The following is a 23,955-nucleotide window of genomic DNA, read 5'->3' on the forward strand; positions in this document are numbered from 1 at the left end:
CCAGGAGAAAGCACAACGACGTGCTGCTGCATCCCCCGCTGCAATCAGCGCTGACGCCAACAGACCCCCCCCCCCCCCCACACACACACACACACACACACACACACACACACACACACACACACACAAGAATACCTTAGTGTTAGGAATATGTCCAGTGTGGAGGATATAACCAACACTGCTGGGATCAGACTACATTTACGTTATTTCATGCGTTTGAATGGTCCGATTAGGATAATTTGGTTTCTTAAAATGTCCGTCTTGACTTAACTGAAAGACACGTTAGAGACAATACTGTGTGTTGAAACCTGTCAAACCATGTACTTTTCCCATCCCCTACATCTACTAGAATAGGTCACTATGGGCTGATCAATGTCATATTCATTTTGGGAGTCTTGCTTGTTTACGTTTTTCTTTTTCTACTAAACTGAGGCTTCTATGCCTCTCCTTGTACTCCTCTTATTGAGTCAACCATCTGGAGTGGACATGTAGCAAACTATGAATTGGACACTATGAAGATAACATTGTGTATGAATCAGGCCCAAAAATGACTTTTTTAACGAAAATACAGAGCTTTGGAAATCCCTCCCTCATTGACAGTTCCCTATACAGCAGAGACTCAATAGTTTTCTCTATTGTGAAATGCTGTTATTCGTTTTCCTCTTACAGACTGTATTAAAAAATAAATAAATATATATATATATACAGTCCTGCATGTGACGCGGACTTCAAATGACACATTGTGTGCTCCCGAACAAAGCCCTGAGAGACTTGACCTCGGAGGGCCAATCTACCTTCCCCGTTGAGTATCATACCTCCGACTGTGATCTGTAATCATGTTCCAGCCTGACATTATGTACCATGTTTGCCATTTACGTTGTTCTGTGAAATAATAACAGTTGTTTTTACTGAGCGGTGAAGCGAGCACACACGTCGATGTAAGCCTAAATCTGTATTCATGCTTGAGACCGCCAATGTTCAGTTCAGTAATGATTGTACTCTCTCTCTCTCTCTCTCTCTCTCTCTCTCTCTCTCTCTCTCTCTCTCTCTCTCTCTCTCTCTCTCACACACACACACACCATCCTGGTTTGTCTCTGTAAGCTGCACTATCAGATAGGTGAGCTTGAGGGTTGTTGATGTTGCTTCCATACGCAATAAGCTAACCACAACCTGAACCCTGAAGCTATGTGTTTGGGACACAGACATAAGATGAGAAGTGATCTTTGCAGAAAAGACCGCACAAGGAGGCCAACATGCTGAACTGTTCCTTTAAAAAAAATAGAAACAATCATATTACCAAAGGAATTGCGTGCGCTCTAGTCTTTCCAGAGGACCATGTTGCCCGTTTACTGCTCTGACTAGTGTCTTCTTGTAGCAGGAAATTCTACTTTTCAAGCATGAAGACAAACGTTCAGTTCTAGCGGTCTGCTACTTCCAAGGAATCTTGTTATTCTTCTCTTGTCATGATTTCTTCTATTTTCTTTGTTGCCTCTCCATCCCTCCCTCCCTCCATCTGTCCCTCTCTCTCTCTCTCTCTCTCTCTCTCTCTCTCTGACCCCCCAGTCGGGCTCTGTGTGGAAACCTTGCCGCCTCTAATTAAACTTTGGGCAGATTAGAACTTTGCCTTGTCAGTCTTTATTCATGCTTAAACAAGTTATTACTTTTTGAGAAATTAAATTAGCCGGCAATTAATTAATCGACACAGAGCTGGGAAAGAGGACGAAGGGGAGGAGGGAGAGAGGGATGGAGGGGGGAGATGAAAGTGGAGGAAAAGAGAACGGAGAAAAAAGAAGGGGTTAGATAAGTCGGGCCTGGCAGAAAATGAAGGGAGAAGGGAGACACACATTTATCTATCTCAAAGACAGATGGAACGGGGGGAAACAAATAATATAGAATTATAGATATTTAAATGTCATCTGTTTTTTTTTCACTAATTAGCATGAGAGGGTGATGAAGAAGAATATTTTTTTTGTGTTGCTTTCAAACATGAACATTTGATGCTCTCAGAAGTCAAAACTCCTCCCGCCTCAGCACACAGAACAGTTATTAGACAGACAACCACTCCCCCCCCCGTCCTCTTTTTTCTACATCCAAAATTAATTCACCCTCTGACTTCTCTCTGAAGGCACAACGAAAAACCATAAAAGCTGAAAAAAGGAAGAATTAAAAGAGGCTGTACTCTGTTTCAGTTTTCGTGTTTTTTTTCTTCTCGCTCTGATGGGCTTTCTATTTTTCTCTTGTTTTTTTTAACAGGGACCGTGTCACAGCTCCTCGGTGGCTCTGCTGCTGACAGTGACATCGACGTATTGACTGACATGTTTCAAATTACCCCTCACGACCACAACCACCCCCACCAAAAAGATAAAAACACCTCCATTTCCTGCGAGGTACAAATCCCCTTCCCTCGACGCGGAGGAATAAAAAGCAGGCAAAAAACAACAGGAAGAGGAGAGGAGGGTGTGTGTGTGTGTGTGTGTGTTGTCCACACAGTGGTGGCACACAGTTGCTCAGCCATGTTGGACATATTTACACTGCTGTGATGGAGGCTATGTGTGCTCAGTCTTGTCAACTGATGCGATGCAAGCTTCATTCCTTTTTACTTCATTTTTTGAATTCCAACCTTACTTTTTCTTCATTTCATAACAACATAATTGATAATTTTTTTTGTTTAACCTACTCCCATCCTAAACTCCATTTCTGGCTGGACAAATACTCAAGTTACGTCATCCAAATTAACATCATAGTTGTGTATGTAGGTCCTTCATTTTCTCCTTCTTTGCTTTCCAGTTTAAAAAAGAAAAAGAAAAATATTTGGCTAACAATTGCTTTGTCTTTATGATGAAATTATGACGATACCGCCTACGCAACCCCAATAACTGGGAATTGCAGTAGGACAATATCTTGTAATGACAACTTTCTACCAGAGGTGTCGCAAAATTCAGTCCAAAAAGCAAAGTTACAAAGTAGAGCTTTAATCCATTCTTTTTTTGTTACCTTTCTTTCTCTCCATTTTCCTTTTGAACCAAAAAATCAGACTACAAGTTCAAATGCTGCTGCCCTTCCTGAGTAGTCTTCTATTTCCTTTCTTCCTTTCTAACCTCGTTTCATCTCTTGCTTTGACGTCCCCCTCTGTATTTGCCTTGATATGTCATCATCCCTTCTTGATTTTTTTCTTTTTTTTTGTCAAAAATCTCTACATAAGTAATCTCCTTCACCTTCTGATAACCCTCCTGCAGTCCTACCTTTCTTGCGTCTTTCCTTTTCTACCACTTTTCTTTGGAATACTAAGTGCAATGCAAAAACTGATATGCCATCATGATATAGGATATTCCAATGCATAGTATTTCTATCTATTTGAATGCATATTATGTATTGCTTAGTTTACTGCCCCATGCCTCCCTCCCCTCTTTGCTGCCCACTAACATTCACAATTGCACTCACATTTCTCCCGCCTGCTCGGTTGCCCGTTTTTGTCGATTCAGGTCTGATCTATATTTTAAACACCACTTCGCAGCTGATCAATAAGCAGTTGCAGCATCTGCACGGCTCGACACACAGGGACAGTTTTCAGCCCGCGGTATAGAGGCCTGGCTGCTGGTCTCAGATGGTTGTAGACAGGGCCACAGCCGTATAAAAGGTGCTGTCAGGTGAAATAGTTGTGAGGGTGATAGTGGTTTTAAAAGCCAATTACAGCGATGTGATGTGTGGTTTGTTCCTGTTGCAAACTGTGATCTCTCTTTGTGCTAGACATGCCTGTGTCTCTGAAGCCTCTCCAATGTGAATTGTCCACTTAAATGTAAGGCTGGGGGATCGGAATGCCTTCTATTCCAACCAGGTGAAAATGAAGAGTTAGTATTGTTATGTGTTTGTTATGTCCTCTGATCAGATTACTTTTGCTTTACATCATAATTTAAAGACTTTACTCTTTAGATGGAATTATTGTAATGTGTCTACTTGAGACAACACTAAACATTTCAGAACATTAGCTTCCTTTTATTAAATAAAGTAAAGGGTTTTGTGGATATTACAGTATGTACATTACATATGTATATTAATGAACAACTATGAATTGGAGAAACATTGTAGTGGCACTCCTAGTATTTCAAATGGCACAACACTTCAAATGTCCCTTAATATATTGCTTGGAAGTCACTTATAACATTATATAATGTGTGCTGGCTTGTTTTTGCAGAGTATTTTGGGTCAAAAAACCGAACACTTAGTCCATGTTTCTATGACTATACAACTCAAAAGGAAATATTCTAGGTGTGTTGGGCATGATTATTATAAACATTTCCGCCCAAATGTCAACTTTACATATTCAATATCTTGGGTCTTCCACTAGAATTTAAAATCTCGTTTTAAAGTTTGAACTGGGGATGAGCCCGAAACAGAATATGAGTTCAGGAAATCATGGGTAATGAGATTCACACGGATGGCTTTTTCATTCCAAAATATGCTCGTTATTATCCGGAAAAAGTATTTTTTTCATATTATGCGCTCCATTGGCGCAGTATACGTTCCGCCTTGACTGGAGTGAAACCTCTGGCAGAGCACAGATGGACCTAACACATGGAATTTGATGAACCGAGAGTCAACGTCAGCCTCTTCCAGGCCTTCATTTCTTTCAAATCTCTGCCATCTATTCTTTAAACTGAAGCTAAGTACCTATCATTTCTAGCTGGATGTGTTCATGTTCCTCCAAACCCATTTGATATCAATTTAATTTAGTTCACGTTGAAAAGTAATTTGCTAGATTTTGTGGACCTTGTCTATCTACTAGCAGGCAGTGGGCTGTGTCATATCATGACATAGACAAAATCGAAAATGTTAAATACAGTTGTTCTTGATCTGCAAACATTTCACTGGTTCAGTTCATACAATCTATTTGTAACTAAGAGATTTGCTGGGAAAAAAAACAGCGCTCTTGTGCATAGACCACTTATAGATCACTAGAAAACATTGAATAATAGTTTGTTATAAAACTTAATTTCAGTTTCCTGTCTTCCAGGTCTTCTTCAGTTTGTCTTAACTGTTGCGCCCCCTTTGGAAAAAAGTGGTAGTGTTTTACTACGCCAGTTGTAGTTCCTGAGTGAGCGTACCCATGACAAAATAGCATTTTTTGTTTTGCACTGATGGTCTCGTTTACTGTTACATGTAATTTATGATCATCCGAGGAACAGTTTCAGAAATATTTAAACCTTCCTCGTAGCACCTTTAATGAATCATTTATTTGTACTGTTTTGTATCTGTGAGCGGTGTGAGAGAATGAAGGAGCTCAATACAAGGCGCTCAAAGCTATATAAAGTACAATAACACTGCAGCTTCTCCTAGCTATAAATATTTGACCACTGCGTCCTGGTGTGGGTTGGTGTGTGTGTTAGAGAGAATATATAAGTGGGAGTGTGTAAAACTGAGAGAGTGTTCATTAAATATGCTTTGGAACATTGTTTTTTTTTGTCTTTGCTTTGAATGTACAAACTGACCCGAATACACAAACTTCGATCTGGCAGCTGCTGTTTCTTCACATACTTCTGCTCGCTTCGGTAATTCTATGCAATAGATGCTCGTACTATAAACTAGTAACTGTGAGGCATTTGAACTGGATCGGTTGAGAGTTCTTTTTGTTGTGTCTTGTTTACTGAGCTAGATTGCCAACTAGCCGAACAATGATTGTATATTCTCGTTTCCAGACCCATTTATGTATAATGTATATATAGTTTTGCTGCCAGATTTAACTGCACGCTACATTTACCCTGTTCTAGCTCAGCGGAGATGTCCAAACAGCCAATCTGCAGTGGTTTCTATGATTTCCTTGGATGAAAGAAAATTGTCAAAAGCTTTACTCCCATATTGTAAAAGATGGTGTTTTGGCAACAATATTTTGCACAGTTAAAACTTCTTTGTCAAGGTTTTTCTTTCACACCGGGACAAAAATAATGTGAACTGAAATGTTTCCTGATAAAAGAAAATAATGGGCCTCTTTGTGCCAGCGTTCCCTTCTCCGAGTTTGGTAGTTTCACCTTTGTCCATTACCGTCTCATGTCTATCTGAGAATCCGTTTTGTTTATAGACATCTGGGAGTCTATTATTTCTCTTCCACTATGTCCAATTTCCAAAAGACCAAAGAAAGCTGCATTAAACTCTGTCTTTCTTGTTTTAAAGTATTCATAGTCAATTGAACCGTGGTTACGTCAGTTAGACTGCTAATGGAGCGACAGGCAGTATTACTGGGCATTAAACTCTCATCAGAATACAAGATGAACAACTGTTATAAAATATTCGGATCAATGTTCAAAAGAAGTCGAAGTTACAAGATCCCTGTGGACTTAAAAACTGAAGGTGAGGTGCCAACTACGACTCCCATGGTGCATTTCAGTGAGAAAAATCCATTTGCATTGCTTAAACATTATGTTCTGTTCTAGGCTAACAGTCTTTCTGTTTCTTTGCTGAGGATTATTGAGCTCATCATTAAAATATACTTTGTTTTCCTCCCAAGTTGCTACTGCCTTCAGATAGTAAATACATTAAAAAGTTACGTTTCCATATAGGTCATAGTAAAGTAAAAGCATTTAGCTGTACAAACAATAATAATCACCTTTATAATAATAATGGATAGGATTTATATAGCGCTTTATTCCCTTAGGACTCAAAGCGCTTACAGGGTTCCATTCATTCACAAACAGTCATACCGGTGGTGGTAAACTACGATAGTAGCCACAGCTGCCCTGGGGCAGACTGGCGGAAGCGTGGCTGCCATTCCGCGCCAACGGCCCCTCCTACCACCATCTCAAACATACAGCAGTCATACACATTCACGCCAGGCAAGGTGGGTGAAGTGTCTTGCCCAAGGACACAACAACCATGACACAGGTGGCCGGGCGGGGATCGAATCGTCAACCCTTCGATCATTGGCCAACCCGCTCTACCACCTGAGCCACGGCCGCCCCTTTGATCTGTGGTATCAAATGACCCTAAAAATATTTCAGATGTTGGTCTAATAATTTGCAATATCACACCCGTGGATTGAAAAGCTGTAAATAATTGTGTGTGTGTGTGTGTGTGTGTGTGTGTGTGTGTGTGTGTGTGTGTGTAAATTGTACATACAGTTAGATATAAATATGTTAAACATAATGTGCCACTTTAAGACTTCCATTGGACAAACTATTTATTCTAGGGAAATATCTTAAAATACATTGAAAGGCTAACCCAGCTGAAGGCTGGTGTTGTGATGATGACTTGTGGTTATGAAGCTGTGAAACGTGATGGACATAACAGCACGCAATAAGCTGCAAAATTGTTTTGAAAGAAAACAGAGCGTTCCCTTTAATGTTGCTGCTGAGACGGAGAGACGGTGACACATGTGTGAATTGGCTGTCAGGCTGGACTCACGGACCTGTCAACGTTGTTTTCCATGCATCAAACCAATCACTAATGTTGTAGGTTTAAAGTGTTCCTGTTTACGCCCGTCGCTTGAAGTTAACTCACACACTCGCACATCAAACGTGGAAGCAGAGACATTGAACCAAACTCAGAGACCCTCCCCATGACAGAAGCATCAGCGTTTGTCCCAACTGTAAATAACATCAACCGACCGGAAAATGAAAAAAAATAAAAATAAAGAAACGGAGATCAGATCTGGAAAGAGGACTGAATTAGCGGTGAGGTCTGCACAGTGAGAGAAATGCCAACCAGTCAATTATTAATAGTGCAGAGGAAAAAAAGATTGTGAGCACACACACACACACACACACACACACACACACACACACACACACACACACACACGCACACACACACACACGCGCACACACACACATACTAACGCCCCAGTGGAATCGGCCTACTATGAAGGAAAAATTCAATTATCCTACAAAAGTGAATAAATTTGCAGCATCGCAGCCCGTGGCTGTAGCTGCTGCTGCCATCTCCCAGGATGCATTTGGGGATCATATAAAGAGGGGTGGGGTGGAGGGCACAGGGGTTTAGGGGTTTATTAATGGGATGTTACAATCTGTCACAATGAAAACGCACTGAGATCTGCTCTTTTACATCCAGCAAAGTGTGTGTGTGTGTGTGTGTGTGTGTGTGTGTGTGTGTGTGTGTGTGTGTGTGTGTGTGTGTGTGTGTGTGTGTGTGTGTGTGTGTGTGTGTGTGTGCAGCTACAGAGCTGCTGGTCGTGTGACAACAAGTGCATGTACTTTGAGATTGTTATGCACTCCATACGCTGTATGCTGTTGTACTACATGTTGTATGAGAGGAACTTAATGTACTATGTGATTCATTGCACATACTGACTGTAAAATACTGGGGCCCGTATTGTACTACATGTGGTGGCAGATGTACTATTTATTGTTTACACTGTATTTAGGACATATCTTTATACAACATATGCACTATAGACTATGTATACACCATAGCATACATACAATGGTAGTAAGATAGTAGTAATACTAAAGTAATAAAGGTGTAACCATTCTAAATCCATCCATAAACATAAGCTGCATGTGGTGAATGTGCTCGAGTAGTGTGACTGAATAATTCATAGTCGCTGTTATTAATGACTTATTTATAAATGTGATGCTCTAGATATACTGTAGTCTTTTGTTCAATCAATTTCTCTTTGCTCTGTTTTGAGCATACAGAGCTAAAAGCATTTGATTTAGTTTTTTTGGCCTTTTCTGAGGTCCCACCCTCAACACCATTTAGTGTTTTGCTTTAATATGGATATACAGGTACAGCTCTGTAAAAATTAAGAGACCAGTCTTGATTTTCCATGAATCTTCATCTTTACGTAACTTATTGAAAATGCTCTTAATGTCAAGAAATGTATTGGAATTTGGTAGAAATGTTGTCAGTAGTTTATAGAATAAAACCAAAATGTTCATTCTACTCAAACATAAACCTATAAATAGTAAAACTAGAGACACTGAATATTTGGAGTGGTCTCTTAATTTTTCACAGAACTGTATATATATATGAAGAACTAAGATGTCACTTTTTCTCACTCCAGTGATTGTTTTAGCTTGTTATTGTGACTAGTATAGACTTTCTCCATCCATCAGTTATTAAAGTGTATATTGTTGTTTGTCAGCAGCAGGTTTTTCATGTCTTCTCCCTGATCACTTGTGTCTTTTCATGACTCAAGACACACTGCCTGTGTTGGTTGTGACGGCCGTCAGCCGCTCGACTCCGAGCCACTTCCTGTTTGATCCGACAGTAACAGTAAAGCAGCGGATGATTGATGCGTTCTCGTGCTATTCCTCACACGCTGCAGACAGATTGATGCCGACACATATGACCGGCCGCAGAAAAACTGCATGTGACAGGCATGTTGAGCAGCAGGGACACAATGACAAGTGGTGCAGGTGACATTAGGTCGTGTTTAGAATAAATCAAGGCAGCCTGATCTCAGGGGAACTTCCACTTTATCTAAGCTAAAAAAAAGATTTGTCAGCTTTGTATTGTTGTTGGGCAAAATGCTGAGGTCTGAATGGACTTGGGTGATTATATTGTTGTAGAATACAATAGAAAACCATGTAAAAACTATAAGTATAGGTTACTCAGCTGGAACACTCAGTAGGTATCGCAACTGCGTTTGGCATGGGAAACCAAGGTTAAATTCCCGGTCAGGGCAGGGCAAGTCCAGTGAGGGTCCTTAAGCAAAACCCTTAATGCTTACTGCCTGCCTCCGAGTGTCTGCTCAATAAAATCTCTTGTTTGTCTTTCAAGTATCTTAAAATGAGATGATCATATTTCTTTAGCGTTATTGGTGTCCGTATTTTACCCTTTCAGAAATATTAGATACACAAAACAAGAACCAAATGGATAAAAAAAAAAACTGGAACACATAAAGAGACGATTCATTCGCCATGTGCTCATGGAAGCACTCGAGCAAAAACGAGGAATGTAATGAATTATAACTGGTCCCTTTTTTATGTTAACCCATAAATTCAGACGACACCAGAGATTTACATCGGAACACATCTTTATTTCAACGGTGATACTCCCCATTCCTCACACTGAAACAAAGCAGTTCTAAGGACCCTCAAACCGTCTTGAAAAGGGGGACTGAAAACTGTGCCGAGAGATAATTTGACTGAGAAAAGAAAAAAGGAACGGGACGATCAGGAACGGCTGCAGATAAACTTCCCTCGTCAGACTTTGTCATATTCTACAGTGAGATGAAGTCTGCAGAAGATTTTTTGTATTTTTTTTTTATGGAAGAAATAATGTGTGTATTTTTTTTCCCCTTTTCCCTACTGGAAATCTAAAAGTAAAAGTCCTCAAACAAGAAGTCAAGTATGTCACTATGCATGGAGGCTGCAGCTCGGTGATGCTGCTCTCTCTCTCTCTCTCGAGGAAAGCTGCTTCACCAAATAAACTTCATGTGGAATAACTGGTTCAGTGCAACTACAGCTGGTGAGAGAAGCACCTACACTGCGGTAAAGAAGTGAGGTTTATTTTCTGTATTCAATACCTGTTTTAGAAGAGATACCTTTACAGTGAAGACACAGACTCATTATAAATGCAAAACAAACAAAAAATAGATATAACAAGAAAGTGCATGTCTAAAGTGGGTCCAAAAGACATAATGGAAACAAAAATAGTACAAATGGGGGCGCCCTCAGCTCAGTTGGTAGGGCGTCCCCCCCCCATGGGCCTTGGCCAGCAGCGGACCCGGGTTTGATTCCAGCCCGCGGTCATTCTCTGCATGTCACTCCCCTCTCTGCCCCATTTCAACTCTGTCTCTACACTATCAATAAAGCATAAAAATGCCAAAAAAATATCTTAAAAAAAAAAATAGTACAAGTGCCTTAGGTTGGATGTCTAGATCACAAAAACAGCACAAAAGCCATGATCACTCGACAATAGAGGTGACGCAGGACTGCAGACTTATTTTAATGGAGACAGGTGTCTGAACATGCAGAGCTCTGAAACCGGTGTTAAGAAAAAATCGGTTTCTTCATCCTCGTTAAAAACCCTTGTGACAGGGGCCCAGTGACACCTTGCTGAGACAGGTGAAAATACAGTGTCCTATAGGCAGTTAATGATCATCTCCAGCTCAGTCAAAATGCTCCTAATTTTAGCAATGGTGCTCAAAAAAAAGTGACAACTATATTTCCAAGTATTCTACGATTGGCGTTGATTTTGGATGAATCTGCGGGTTCCGAATATTTTCCACATCCAATGTTAATTCCCATTCAGCCATTCAAACAGAATAATGGGATAGAGACAAGGTAACCTGTGGAGGTATTCAGAACTATACAGTACATGTACAACAGAAAAAAAAAAATAGAGTGGCATCATTCTATCCTTTCATAATCTTTCATTGTATTATATCAATCTTCTGCCTGCATATGTCTGCTTTGTATCTATATGTTGGGCCCATATTGCTGCCTACTCTTGTCCATTGGTTTTTTCAGCTTTTGTCCTCCCTTACTTCTGATGCTTGCTCACTTATTTTTTTCCATATTCCTGAAGCTTCTACCTGTATCTTTCGGTCTTTCTCTCTCTCTCTCTCTCTCTCTCTCTCTCTCTCTCTCTCTCTCTCTCTCTGTCTCTCAGGTCTGATATCCCTCCATTCTTTGTTCCAACTCTACAGCCAGCGGGGAGGGAGAGGGACCAGACCTGCTGAGATCAAAATCTTTAGTCATTCTGTATGAGAGTTTGTGTTTAAAAAAAAAAGATGTTCCAGGGAAAGTTTGATACAATAAAACAAATACGTATTGGGTCCATCTTTGTATAAATGTTGCAAACAGTGTGAAATCAAAATCTAGCTAATCATACAACAGTTAAACCATTGACCATACACTACAATGAATTAAGCTCGATGCTGAGTTGAGTAGGTCCATATCTTCAGGTTTGTGTCCCACTGGAAATCCAGATTTGAAGCGATGACACTTCTACTACAACATGAGCGCTTTATATGTCAGGTATAAAGTGTTGCAGATGCGTAATTGGGTTAAAACAAGACGGAGAAGGGACATACGATGAGAAAACGAAATAAACGTGGAGGGATGGATCGACAGAAAGGCACAAAGAAACAAAGAAGTGTAAAGTAAAGTAAGGATGGCATGAGGAAAGGACCAAGGACAATGAGAGAGAAAAGAGAATAAGCAATGAGAGAAGACAGGGACTCCAGAGAGGTGATTTTCTGCTTCAGGCTACAGCTGACCCCATCATACACACACACACACACACACACACACACACCTTTCTCCCACTGTCCCTCCGTGAGTCTCTAAGCTACTGCACTAGTGTCAAAAGGTTGGCACAACGCCTGGAGTCAAATCTGGACAGAAACTTAAAGTGTGTGTGTGTGTGTGTGTGTGTGTGTGTGTGTGTGTGTGTGTGTGTGTGTGTGTGTGTGTGTGTGTGACTCAAACCTGTACAGATGAGTTTGTATGTGTGACTGTTTACTTTCCCGTAGTATTATATTGTAATTAAATCCAACTAAAACTGAGATATCTTTGCTAAGAAATCGGTTTGATGTGGATGGTTTTCATCAAATGTATTAGTATCAACACAAGAAACCGTTAAGAATGACTCACTATATCATGTAGGTATGTTTTTGTCAACTGGTGTGATATCTATGTGAGCAGGCACTAACAATAGCTTCAGTTTAGACAGGTGTGGCCTCTCCCTCCATTACTCTGTGACTCTATGTTACTGTGGAGACAGAACTCTAAGCAAATTTAGCAGGTGGTGCGATTACATACAAAGTAAATTGAAAGACAAAATGAGGCGTGAATTTTTTTCACGCAAACATGTGTCCCTGCAAGTTGATAATGTCTCAAAATGAGAGGAAAAAGAGGAGGTTTAATCAGAGGCAGAGCTGAACACAAACACGCACAAACCCACCCCACGGGCACAAGCCAGTTTTCCATCCAGATGTGATGCAAATTTTACCCAAATTTACCCAAATTAGCAAAGGAAAAATGCTAATTAATCTGCGTTTCCATCATCTCCGGAGCGTGCCTTGATATGATGTCATTAAAAGACAAACAAAAGAGAACATGATGGAAATATGACATGTATGTAATTTTCGATTTGTAATATTTAGCTGCAGTGTCATAAACAACCACAACAATGTCCCAAAACTGTGTCAATCCCTGTTTCAAAATGGTGGAATGTAGAATACATTTTACTAAAAAGTGGGGAGATATTTGAGATTTTCAGTTGGACTCAAGTTGGATAATGTATTTCATTGGGTCTTTATTCTTAATTGATTTGAGTTGCATTCAATTAAGACACTGTGGGTTAATAATTCATTTCATGTTCTGTATGGACTGTAGCTCAGAGACAAACAGTAAAGAGTTTCCATCGTCTATTGGAGAGGAAAAGGTGGAGAAAGAGGAGGGGGAGCTGCTGATGACTCAACTTTATTTCTATCTCTCTTGCTCTCTTCATCATTTCAGACCATCTGTATGGACAGTGTTTCTGCGAACGAGTTGGCAGGCGATGAGTTGGTGTGTGTGTGTGTGTGTGTGTGTGTGTGTGTGTGTGTGTGTGTGTGTGTGTGTGTGTGTGGGTGTCAGGGAGGGTTGCCAGATCAATAGGCAGCAGGAGCCCCAGTGACTTATGGGATGGATCAGTGCTACAGAGCTGCTGGTCGCCCTGATAACTAACACACACACACACACACACACACACACACACACACACACACACACACACACACACACACACACACACACACACACACACACACACACACACACACACACACACAATCACGTTCATGTCCTATGTAGAGTCAGTTTGCACTTAAACTACTGCAGAGGGGTCAGAAGGCACATTCAAAGCCATATATTACCTGTGTGTGTGTGTGTGTGTGTGTGTGTGTGTGTGTGTGTCTGTGTCTGTATGTGTGTGTGTGTGTGTGTGTGTGTGTGTGTGTGTGTGTGTGTGTGTATGTGTCTGTGTGTGTGTATGTGTGTGTGTGTATGTGTGTGTGTGTGTATGTGTGTGTGTTGTAGCTCATTTGGATGCAGTAGTGCAAAGCTGGTTAGCATCTTGTTAAGAGGGAGGCCATATGTCTGCTACACACATGCACACAGACACACACACACGCACACACACACACACACACACTCCTCATTAAGTTTGTGATCCAAAACCTCACAGTTTTTTAAATCTCACTATAAATTGGTCAAACACGCTTACAATATTGCAACACTAATATTATAAGATTGTAATCAAGTTTTGCATCACTCCAGGAAAAGAGCAATTTGATTAAAATCCCTGCTCTATAGAGTGACTTGATTTATACTTTTGGCACTGTAGCATCCCTGCTGCTTCTGTTGTGTGACAGAAAAACATGTGACTATAGCGCCGACAGCTGAAAGCAGCAAGTGGTAACTTTAACAAGACTGGGGTAGGTGTTTCAAATCCTGACAAAATGTTAAAATCAAGATTAAAGGTGTGTATTGTGGGCTCAGGGCAATGTTTCCCAACAGTTTGTGCTGGATGTACCAACACATCCCTGTAGAAGTGAATTATGTTACAGTACACTGTGACTATAATCAACTCAGATCTTCACTCATGTCTTCTGTGGTGGGAGGAGCAAGATAATATTAGTATAGGAGACGATATAAAGAAAATCAATTAGGTTTTGGAAAGATGAGGGGGGACAAAAAGGGGATTTTGCAAAAGTGAGGCAGATATGACACCCCAGTCTCCAATGGAAATCAGGCAGTTGGAAGAAGTACTACCCAGGTTACATGTGCACCGGGTTGGGAATCACTGATTTCCCTGTGCACTCTCTACCAGCACTAATACTGACGTAAAATGTAAAAAAGATACTTAAGGTGTTACCGCAGTTATTGTGCACGACATGTGTCGAAATACTACATAGATCAGGACTAAAATATTCAGTTAATGGTAATTAAGAGGGTGACAATGATGAGCCAAGACATACATGCTAATAAATATGTTCAAATATATAGAATGTTTTAATTACCTTCTGAGGGACTGTGTTTAATCTCTGAAACCCCCGGTTGTTGGATTAAAACCAACCACCATTCACCATTTTTTTCCTTCTTTCCGCTTGATGAAACTTAATTCCCGATTTTAGCATCATTTTCTGAGGCAGGCTCGTGTGATTCTGAGGCGCCGCAGTCAAAATGATCTTCACACTTCGGTTAATGCAATTTACATGTATTAATATATTTAATGATGTTACGTTTTCTTTAAACAAATGGACTGAGAAGTGTCTCAACGGATCTTCATCAGCGTGGATTTGACTGAAAGGCTCACCCAAGTAAACCAATCCTACACTGCTTTTGGGAAATAGTCGTCAGTGATATAAAGGATGTGTAATATATGTAAAAAAAAAATAGTAAAGTCCTTTAATTGCTCTCCTCGGGAATCAGTGAATAAAAGGAGTGGGTACGTGGAGATGTTTTGCAGCGTATTTGCCAGCAGACACAAACAAGACAAGACAAATAAAAATTAATTAAAATAAGAGAAAAAAGGAAATAAAACGCTGTCATGGAGCTTCAGAGCCAACTGTCACGTCTGCGACAGCGGAGGAGGGCGAAAGAATAAAGAGAGGAGGAATAAAAGGAAGGCGAATGCTTCAGGAATCTTCACCGACCGTCAATAGAAATGAAAACCTGCCCGTCGCTCCTTCACAAAGAGGCTCGAATAACTAAAAACTGACAAGAGGACGTACGAACAAGAGGGGTTCGAGTGCGTCAGGGAGGATGGGAAATATTACACCTTTGACGGAGAAAAACGTCCCATCCGAGAGAACACAAGCGGCGACAGCCAATTAAAACAGGAAGGAAAGCGATTGTGTTTCCAGTCAGGTCTTTGGTTCAGAGAGAGTGACAGGTGAACAAAGAACCTGAAGCTTCGGTCACAACTGGGCTCAAGGGCTTAAAGGACAAAGATGAAAAGAAAGAGAGGGTCCTGTTGGTGTGTAGCTGATCTTTGGTTCACACATAGTTAAGACAGCATAACAGAGGAATTCCTTTTTATTGCTTTCAATGTTATCCAAACCCTCCAAGTTTGATTGTAGTCAGGGTTTCCTTATATTCTTAGAAATACAATATGTCATTCAATCAGCTTGTGATTAGGAGGCGGGGGCATGTCAGTTTCTCAATGACCCATCTCTTTGGTCAATTCACAGATATGTTCATGTTGTTATGGTATGTTTATGTGTATATTCGCAAAACTATAATGCCAACCGTCCAACATGTTTAAATAAGAAAGACTTATTGTTGGATTATATGTTATATTTCGGACACTTTCTTATGTCTTTTGAATGTCATTTGCTGCAGGCTGATTTTTTTTGTGCTCCCTTCTTACTCATTCATTTCCTTCTGGATTCATGTCATGTTGCACTGTGTCTCCTTGCATGTGTCTACATGCGCAGCTGCATGCATAATAAGCAAAAGGCTGCAGGGCTTATTATTATGTCCTTGCTATCTCACAACTCATTTCCATCAGCGCTATCTGTCTTACTCTTCTCCGTGATCACTGGCATAATACTGAATGCATGGTGATTTTGGACAGGAGTTTGCCACTACCTCTTACTCAGGCCAATTCACCGTCAGTGGGATTTCAGTTTAATTAAAAAGAAAAAAAAAGTGTTCTGTTTTTCTGCATTTCAGTATGTATCTGCCGTAGTATTCTGGATTCACATAGCAGAAGGCTATAGTTAGGAATTCTAAACTCATATTCAGGTGTTAAAAAGTGTCTGCCATTTCTGAAACAGTGTCTGCGTAAAAATCTCAAGAAGCAGCAGCAGCAGCAGAAGGGGAAGAGGAGGAAAAACTAAACTGACTCTCAGAGGTCAGATGGCGGTGTGGGTGACAAACCGTACGTCCACGCTATTCTGGTCAAACATTTGGCCTGGTGAGGGTGGACACACCTTTTTGTAACCGACCACACACACATACATGCACATAGACATACACACACACACACACAAACACACACACACACACACACACACACACACACACACACACACACACACACACACACACACACACACACACGTCCCAGTGAACGGGTGAAGCGATGCAGAAAATGTGATTCAGGTTTGTCCCTCCGCAACCTTCCTTTCGCTCATTTAGATGCGCTAACTTATTCGGACCGAATGCTTTTCACACTCAAATGATGCTGGTGTACCTCTCTATCAGACACACACACTCACACACACACACACACACACACACACACACACACACACACACACACTTTCATCTCACACTGCATTGGGAGAATTTCACGCTCTATATAGGCCATCATTATTAGAAATGAAGAAACACCTCCTCGTTTAAAGATGCGCTTTGTTGCCACATCTCATTTCCACTCGGCCTCTGAGTCTATTTTATCTATTGCAAGATAAGCAAGATAAAGAAAAGCTCTTATCTGCTGGAGTGCTAAGTGGATGAGGAGTTGCACTGTACAGCGTGTAAGTTGCCGTGTACTCGACTGGGTAAAGTGAACAAATAAGGCTGATACCGGCTAAATCTAATACTGCCCCGGGGCACATTACACCCAGAATGCAATGTGGCACACAATTCCTCCAGCGGAAGAAAGAGATACGACGCACTCTAGGTTTAAATGAAGCAGAAAGTTTGGACCAACGGAGGCAAAGGGGTGACGGATGGTGCAGATTCATTTTAACATTTTGTTTACTATTGTCTGTCCGTGTGTGTGTGTGTGTGTGTGTGTGTGTGTGTGTGTGTGTGTGTGTGTGTGTGTGTGTGTGTGTGTGTGTTGGGAGAATTGCTCTTGATGGGAGCTCGGACAGTAAATCACAGTGAGGACCTGTCGACTCAGCAGCGGCCTCATTACAGCTCTGTTTGTAAGTAAGGCTCAATAGAAGAGAGTTTATTCATTGTATTGTATTGAACATCAATTGTGTCAACTGTGGATCAACTGGGCCCAGGTGAAAAACTATCATCAAAACAACTTAAACTTACAAAGGCAGCTCAGCACATTTAAAGTATAGACAGCTAGAGTGTACAGCCACACAGATGATCGTGTGTTTGAATTATACAATAATTTGTATTTAGCTCCATCATCACATCAAACATTGAATTTGTCTAAAACTGTGAATTATGACCGAATATCTGAAGAATTAATGACTTTCAAATAAGCCAGAGCTGTACTTTGTCTTCAGCGCTAATTAGCCAGCTTAGCTTTTCTTATCATGATCACTGTGGTCCTATTTCCATGCTGAGCACTGCTGTGTCTAATCGCTAACATGGCTGTGGGCTCCTGTTGGTCTTGTTAGATCCTTACCAGCAGTTGGGCAAACAATTAGCCTGCTATGCTAGCTAATTAAGGAGCTCATTAGTTTTAGGGGATCGGGTGTTGGTCAGGTATAAATTAAGACCTGTAGGTGGCATTGGATGAAAAATAAGTGGATTTCCAAAGTCACTAGGATTCATACTTAGGCCATCGCAACACATGCACACAATTTCATACCCAATAGTTGCACTTTAAAATCACTGGGCTGAAGGTAGGCTACCGCCCAAATATAAGGATTGCAACCCCCTACGAGGTCCAGAGATAAACCTGAGGGGTCACTAGACCGTTTAAATAATACAATGAAAACACTGTATATTGTTTTGCAAAATTATCCTACATTTGCAGAAGGCCAAGAACTGGAACCCATCTTAAGTCAAATTGACCTAAGGTCATTGACCTAGGTTTAAAAGAAGATTAGCACCACAAAAAATACTGTTGTTATATTCGAGCCAGACCTCAACACCCGATGCGATATTAATTTTTCAAAGGCTTATGTACACATACACTGGCTTTGGATACCATCTTTTCTTTCAAGCAGTGTTGAATAGCTCGCCCTCTGGCAGCCATGTTGGAAGTCAGCGGCTCTCATCACCATCATCATCACTATCAGCAGCAGCAGCAGCAGCTGATCGAGTCCCTGAACACAAGTCTGCCGGCATTCACGGTTAGTTCAGGTTCCGTTTGATCGGCTCGGACGGGTGCTCCGGGAGAGCCTGTGTACCTGCTGCTGCCGTGTCATTTCCTGTATCAGGTCAAATACACACACACACACACACACACACACACACACACACACACACACACACACACACACACACACACACACACACAAGGCTCCTAATAGACCCGTCAACACGGTCAACATTGCAGCAGGCGGACACAGATTCAAACCAGATGTTCAGACAGAGGACGCAGAGAGAGAGAGAGAGAGCTTGTCTTCTTTGGACGCTCTAATTGGCTGGCGCTCACCACAGCCAGGTCCTTACAGTCACCTCCACGCTCGTTAGATATGGAGATTTACTGGAAGGAGGACATGGAGGGAAGATATTTTTGATTCCATTTTTGAGTTTTTCATTTGACCTTTTCCATTGCCAGTGCTGTCTCCGGGGACCCAAATGGCTCTCTGGAAAGAGTCCTGATCGCAAGAAGGAACCAAGCCAACACAGAGAAAGATGAAGTTAATGGAAGACAAAAGCCTGACATTGAAACTCATTTTTCCTGCTTATTTTCACTCTGAATTTCTGCACTGTACTTTGTGGGCCATGACCACATCCGAAGGTGTCAAGTTGATTCAGATTTGCTAAACGTGTCTTAATGTTATTATGGTATGAGCTGGTGATCCTGCTATTATTTTCCACATGAAATACTGCTGACCCGCTTTTATCGATACACTTTTTAGCCACATTACACATTAAAAGCTTTATGGAAAATGCTAATAAGTGGAATTGACTGTTGGATTCATTTGAATGAATTTTGATAGCTCTTTTAAGTACTTGTAAGTGCTATCGATCAAATGTAGCTCCTGAGCATCAAAACCATGTGATGTGGCTGAAAACTCCAGAAAGAGACCAGGACTTGGGATTGATGTACGGCTGACATCAACCCAAATGATAAGGCCTCAACTGATGATATGTATCCTTGGCTGTTAGGGTGCAGCTCCCCTCATTTCATATGCATACTAACTACTATCTGTAATCCCAGACCTGTTTCTTCCTTATGACAGACTGGCAGCCTCTCACCTAGTGCATGCTGGGAGAGGAACCATTCTCCCAGCATAGTGACATGAAAGAAGATGTGCAAAGAAGGTGGATGGATCATTTAAAACCAAATTGAATAAATCACTTCATCAAATGTTTCCAAACTAATTAATTAGGTATTCGATTAATAAAGAGCTGAGAAGTCTATAATAACCCCCCAGCCTCTGTCCTCCCGCCCACAATAAAGCTACTGTATGGACTTATTTGTGGAGCTATACGGTTGACTCGGGAGGCCCTTTGTGATTTTACATCCATGACGCGAGTAAAATGTTAAAAAGAAAAGAAAAACTACATGACGGTGACTGTTAAAAGAAAAGCCCACGCTGTCATGTGAATGAAATGACGGGGGCGGGGGGGTAATGAAGGGACTTTTTATGCAAAGCGGCGGGTGTCGCGGCGACGGGCTCACTCTCACTCGCTGGTCTCCATGAAGTTATAATGATGCGTGAAGGGCCCCTTCATGTTTATGACATGCTTGTGAGTGATTTATTGGCACCCCGTGATAATTAACATCAGATTACCTTCTCCCCCGGAAAACTGTGAAGTCTCACGTCTCACGGCTTTTGCGGCTGCTGTTTTGTGGCTTGGAAGTTCACCGCTGGCAGTCAACCATACAGACAGGACCTGACTGGAGGGCTCCATTAGCACCTAGCCATATGTTAAACAGCAGCCGCTTAAGGTGCCACTGCATCAGCCCTTACCCTCCTTCCAACTGTTATGAACCATTATTCAACCAGGCAGCAACCATTAACTTCACAATTTTTCACAGAAATTTCGCCCGCGGAGCCATTGAGCGTGCCTACAAAGACACATCCATCTGAAGGGAGGCATTTAGGCTCATACTGGTCATTCTGGTGGACTCATCAGTAGAGCTTTAAGTCACGTTCCAACTGAGTGTGCCTTTTTTCTTCTGCTCAGAGCCATGTTTTACCTTATACTGACATATGAGACCACTGTTAAATGTGTGTAATAATACACATTATCCATTGGGAAGCATTATGGAAAGGTAGTTGTTTTAGTTTTTAAATGTAATATATGTCCTTCACAGTCTGCACTTTGATGTACAATAAATGGTTGTAATTTCAGGTAGAAATGGAGTAATAGTTGTTTGTTCCGAGTGAAAGATGAGGGTGTTTACCAGGCGGAGGAAGACACTATTAGTTTTTGGGAGTTATGGGTAATTTGGGATCCAAGGTTTTGGTGACATAACCAATAATCTGGGCCTCTGCTGCTTACATTTTTCTTTTGAAGTCATATCTCAGAGGAGTTCCAACTATACGGGAGTTCAGCACTAGATTCATTTTGATTCCATTTGATGAATATAAAGATTTGAATGCAGTTCTCCTTTGAAACAAGTGTATTTACGCATTTGGGCTTTAACCAAACTCATTGGAAAATATGTCATTAAATATCCTTAATAGTTATAAAAATGAGACACACTACTGAGACGACAAGTAGCAAGGGCTCTGTTGAGAGAGAACAAGGATTGTGAGGTTGAATTTAAGGGTAAATAGGTCCAAATAGCTTTCAGTGTAGTGCTGTACTTCTAAAGCATGTCCATTTACCTTTTGACTAAGCACCTTGAGACGCATTGCGACCTGGATCACTGAGAATGTTAAAAGGTGTCTTCAAAGGAAGCCGAAGACATGAATAACATTTCCATTCGACGGAAAAGGTGCAACCATACATAACATGGAGTCTTGGCTTTACATTTATTCGCTCAGCATGAACACTATACATAGCTTCAATAGAGCGATGGGGTGGCTGGGGATGATTCTTGTAGTAATGTATGGAAAAATATTTTTCCATGTGTATAACAGGCTTGCATCTAGCTGTGCTCCTCCCTCAGTGTGACTGTGAACTTGGCTTCTCTTCCCCATTGTCGGCATTCAAAGCAATACCGACAATGTTTGAAAAAAATTGTATAAAAGTAGTCCCTGTGCATATGCTAAAGCCTACAACAATGCTACACACTACAACACACTGCACGTACATCACCACATCCTTCTGCTCACCCTCTGTTGCACAGACAGATGCCCTCACAACCATCGGGCATAAAGAACCCACTGATCTAAATACAGGAAACGTGATTAAGTCCTGACGTCCCCGAGCTACAGCCAATCCATCAGGCTGGCTGGCTGGCTCCCCCCACTCCCCCCCCCCCTCTCCCCCCCCTCCGACACCCCCGGAGAGCGCGCAGCATTCGTCTCCAGCCGTCCTGCTGCTTAGATCATCCTACAGTCGGCAGTCAGTCGCTCCGTTCACATTATGCAAAATGTCAGTGGGCGAGCCGCGGTGTAAAGAACTGCAAAACAACATCAGTCAGAGTCCTGGGGTTAAGAAACCAAACAGAGGACGGAGAGAGACACACTCACTCCACTCCACCTCAATGCACTTCCTTCCATTCATGAAAGTTTCAACTTGTTTATGTTGAAAGTATATAGCAGTGTGATGAGATGTATAGGCCCCATCATTATTTTAAGGTAAACTAAAAGGAACTAGGGATTCGGAGTGTGTTTGATTCATTATTCAGCCCGTCGCCTATTCTCTCTTGTGCTGCGTTCAAGAGATAACAGCCCCGGCGACGTCATGCTTTAATTCTTTTGCACGGCAGATTAGAAAAAAAACGGAAAAAAAGAAACGGAAAAAAAAGAAATAACACACAATCCTGGAGAATATAAGATACCTTTATTTATTTCTCTCTCCTCACCCTCCTCTTTTTTTGCTAAGTCCCGTTTGATTTTTGGTGATGCCGAAATACATCTCTGAAGTTATTTCGCGCTGCCTCTGGTTTTTTGGCAAGTTTTTTCTTTGTTCCTATTATCTTGACGTTTACAGAGAGAGAGAAAGAAAGAAAGAAAGAAAGCAAGGAAAGATGGTATGTTTTTTGCTCAAAGGAAATCGGGCCCCGAGCCGAGCACGAGATGTGTAGGGAGAACGATGAAAGGATGGGCGCTTTGATAGCAACAAAAAAATAAAGACACGAGGAAGAAGTGATGCTGATGGAATGGCCCTAACCTCCTCTTCCCCCCGTCCTCATCATCATTGACTCGGTTGGGCAACTCACCAGCCGCCCCTTTTTTCCCCTCATTTCTAGGGATATATAGAGGCCCCGGTGAGCTGAAAAAGACAAAATAAAAATGAAAAGAAATCTCTCTCTTTCTCTCTCCCTCGCACACTGGCAATCCAACGCATAATTGGCTTCCTGGATTGACTTCAACCGCTGGGGGAAATCTCTGACAAAACCATACATAAATAAATCCATTTTCCTGTGTTTTCTGTTTCCCTGGCTGCCTTCAAAAAAAAGGGGGCCTCGTTATATATGGAAATGAGAGTCTCCTCTCTCCATCTCTTTCTCTCTCGCATCCTTCCAGCAAAACGCCTTATTGGCTCCCACCCATGCAAATGCAGGCCAGGGCAGAGGATCCATTTACAAAGGAGATGCAGAGAGAGAGAGAGAGAGAGAGAGAGAAACGTTGGAGAAGGTGAAGGAAATAAATCGGAATCAAATCACTGTGAAGTGTGTGTGTGTGTGTGTGTGTGTGTGTGTGTGTGTGTGTGTGTGTGTGTGTGTGTGTGTGTGTGTGTGTGTGTGTGTGTGTGTGTGTGTGTGTGTGTGTGTGTGTGTGTGTGTGGAGGAGGCTCGGATGAGTGGAGATGTCCTGAGTGACAGAGGAGGGCGATAAAGGCAGAGCGGCAGTGACAGACGTGGACTGTATATGTGAGTAAACACGCATATGGGCTAGATTTACAGAACAAACTGACCCCCATTTTTTAACTGGTTATTTACATGCAAATGTGCCCACATAACACTTTCCATCAGCCACAGGCCGCGTATGGATCTCAGCCATGTGTAAAAGACATCTATGCAGTGTGACCACATTCTTAAAACAGAACAGTAGTAATTTGTCACTGCGGTCCT

Source organism: Ammodytes marinus (assembly GCF_949987685.1).
Source record: "Ammodytes marinus genome assembly, chromosome: 10".
In the NCBI taxonomy this organism is placed as follows: Eukaryota; Metazoa; Chordata; class Actinopteri; order Uranoscopiformes; family Ammodytidae; genus Ammodytes; species Ammodytes marinus.